Source organism: Anoplopoma fimbria, unplaced genomic scaffold (genome assembly GCF_027596085.1).
Source record: "Anoplopoma fimbria isolate UVic2021 breed Golden Eagle Sablefish unplaced genomic scaffold, Afim_UVic_2022 Un_contig_4302_pilon_pilon, whole genome shotgun sequence".
NCBI classification, from domain to species: domain Eukaryota; kingdom Metazoa; phylum Chordata; class Actinopteri; order Perciformes; family Anoplopomatidae; genus Anoplopoma; species Anoplopoma fimbria.
In genome coordinates, this window is record NW_026548241.1 from 1 (window position 1) to 3,298 (window position 3,298).

A 3,298-nucleotide genomic window follows, 5' to 3' on the forward strand; every position below is an offset into this window, starting at 1 on the left:
TAATCCAACATCTGATTGTTTTACTGTCAAAGTCTGTGAGTCAGTTTTCTCCCTGTGGACTGTAGAGGAGACACATGTTAGAATGAACTGTCTGCTGTTATTACACTTTGTACTGTGTGTGTGTGTGTGTGTGTGTGTGTGTGTGTGTGTGTGTGTGTGTGTGTGTGTGTGTGTGTGTGTGTGTGTGTGTGTGTGTGTGTGTGTGTACTTCCTGTTCTCTGTGTCTTGATTCTTGTGTTGTGAGCTCACAGTCAGTGTTGTGTGTTTTACTCTCAGACTGACTTCAGATCAGAAGATGAGTAATCGTGTGGAGGAAGAGGAGGACAGAGCAGAGTCTCTAGTCTCCGGCTGTCTGTCTATGAAGAGTGATCGGTCCAAAAGTCTTATTCTGAACTTGCTTCAGTAATGAACCTGGACCCTCAGACACAAAGTAAGAGAACTGCTGCTAACTCATTAATAGGAGTCATTTTCAGTTACTGTACCTCTGACAATGTTTTCTGTTGATTTAGAGATTTTAAGTTGAGTTTGAGGTTCTTCCTCTTATTATCAGTGACAGCTGTCAGTCACCTAGAAAAGCTGTAATGTAATCTAAGAGGACTAATACAAACTGTTAAACCTTCTAAATATCAGCAGTAACAGTAGTTTGTGTATTCAGAACTCCTTTAATGTCTTTGTTGTTATCAAGGATTCATTATGAATAAAATCATGTTGGTGTTTGCAGAGTTCAGTACAGACAGAGAGCAGAGTCTCCAGTATCCAGCTGTCTGTCTATGAAGAGTGATTGGTCCAAAGAGCATCCGACTTCAGTAATGAACCTGGACCCTCAGACACAAAGTAAGAGACTGTTTTTACTGTGAGCTGACCTGATGAAGATGATGCATTGAGGATGAAGACAAAATATTCTGCTCAAAGATTTATATTGCTGATGCAGAACTATTAGTGCAGATACTGTTTCAGACTAAGATGATCTTAGTCTGGGTTTTATAGCCACAAACTACTGATGTTTTTCTCTGGAGCAAAACACCTGAGAACCTCCATTTCAGAATTTACTCTTCAAGAAAATACTCATATATTTCTGCCCAAACTTTATAGTCACTGTTCATAATGTGGGAGAATGTGCTTCAAATGTTTAATTCATTTTCTCATATTTGACTCAAATCAGCTGTTCAGACCTACCAGGTGCTTCTTGAATCAGTGCACATCATAACTGTGCAACATGTGGTGAAAAAGCATTTGTAGAAAAGCTTTGCTCACTTTGATTCTGTGTGTTGATGTTTGAGTTTGTTCTTTAAATAACTACTAAAAATGAAGCTCAAAGGTTTATTTCCTAGTGGTTCAGAGCTTTCAGCTGAAAGCTTTAAATCATTAGTAAGTGGACCTTTGAGTTTAGATTCTCTCCTCCATATATTGTTCCTGAAGGTCAAGAACAAACATCCAGGAGCAGTACTGATGTAAAAGTTATCTGATGAAAAAAACAGACAGGAAATGGTCAACTGTACATTTGGACCACTTCTGTTTTTATATTATATTTGAATTCATGCCTTCATTTGATATTTGACAGTAGAAAGAGACAGAAAACAGACATAAAAAAGGAAAGAGTGTGGACTTGAACCTGAGACTCCACTGTTACATGCTGTGTCTTAGACTGTTGGTCCACCACAACATTTAGACCTTCTAACCTCAGTTCAAACAGAACCAACTCAAGCTAAGCTGCTCAAAGACACTGTGACACAGTAATATGTTATATATCAATGTTATATTATATATGTTATACTTCAAAGATGGACGCCACTCTGTTGTTCAAAGGTGAGGATTTAAACTGATGATGAAAACAAAGTGATGATGATGATGATGATGATGATGATGATGATGATAGTGACACCATAGCATTAAATCAGCATTGTTCAATCTAAATTCAGCTACCAAAGAATCTTAGCATGCCAGTCACGCTCTCACACCAACACGTTACAGAACACGACCCGACAGGATACGACACGGTCAAAACCTGTTAGCTCCCCGTCACACACACCTGATTCTCATCACCAGCTGCTTACCTATATCCACTTCTATATGAAAATGTTGTTTTCACTGCGGTTGTTGTCTGTTACCAGGTTACAAGGTTCATTCATTGTCATTGAACAACAGGGTTGCACAATGAAATCCAGATTGCAGTCCCATTTGTCTAGAAAACAAAGCACCGGCTGAACGCCTGAAAGGCTTAACGCCAACAAATATGGATTCAAGCAGGATATTTACTTTAGAATTGTGTCAATTATTACAGCTGTCTTGTAATATAATTACTCTCTACGTGTCTGTTTGTGTGTTTATTTATTCATTAATATGCAGAACAAGCTTTGAGTTTGTGTATTTATAATGGAATGTAGAGAAAAGATGAACAGAGACACGACACCGACCCTGCAGTCACTTTTCATGTCAACACACACGAAGCAGATGAATCATTTTTTCTTCTCATAGCCGTTTTTATTTAGTTCTGAAGGCTGAAGACGCGCTCTGCTGCCACACTGGAGACTGGACTAACCAGACTCTCTGAATGTGGGATTTCCAGATCCTTTAAGCACTCGCTTCACCAGGAGGAAATCCTGCAGCATGAGCTCCTTCTGAACCAGCAGAGCAGCTGGACCGGCAGCGCTCTGTGACCTGCAGTGGTTAACGACGCTCCAAGGCCTCCAGTCCTTCAAAATGAAGGACGGCCTCTAGATTTTTCTGTGATTGTTAAAAAACTCTGTCAATGAAGAAAAATATTTGTTTAATGCGACCTCTGTACTGTAGGTGTATTAAGTCACTGACAGGTTTTGTCTCAGTGCAGAATTTATCTCTTGTTTCTATCAGGAGGAAGCTGGAACAACCTGAACCCAGCTGTGTGTCCATGAAGAGTGACCGGTCTAAAGATCTTCCTGTATTCTTCAAAGATGGACGCCACTCTGTTGATCAGAGGTGAGGATTTAAACTGATTTCAAACTGGAGTCACCATGGTGACGTCACACACTCCAGTCTCCTCACCTTCATCTTCACTACCTTCACTTAAGGATTGTGTAAATGAGCAAAGTCTTGAAATAAAGCCGGTGACAGCTCTGGTCCAGTCACTCCATATCCTCACTATCTCTGCATTGACCCTTTATGGTTGAATGTGAGCGTGTAGAGGGGGATGTGAGGCTGAACCAGCTGCACACATTTACAGGTTATTCAGGATTTAAAAAAGGAAATAGCTCACAGGAGAACACAGCTCTGTACTTATTATCATTTTTATACATTCAAAGCTTCTCTTTAGGGTTTGAAT

General features: G+C 39.9%; 1 long non-coding RNA gene across 1 annotated transcript; it reads left to right on the forward strand.

Moving 5' to 3' along the window:
• The first annotated feature begins 281 nt into the window (after positions 1-281).
• On the forward strand, positions 282-3,154 carry LOC129114472 (uncharacterized). The gene is made up of 3 exons (XR_008532499.1): positions 282-430; positions 722-834; positions 2,851-3,154. It is a non-coding gene; the product is annotated as an uncharacterized LOC129114472 (long non-coding RNA).
• Positions 3,155-3,298: the final 144 nt, after the last annotated feature.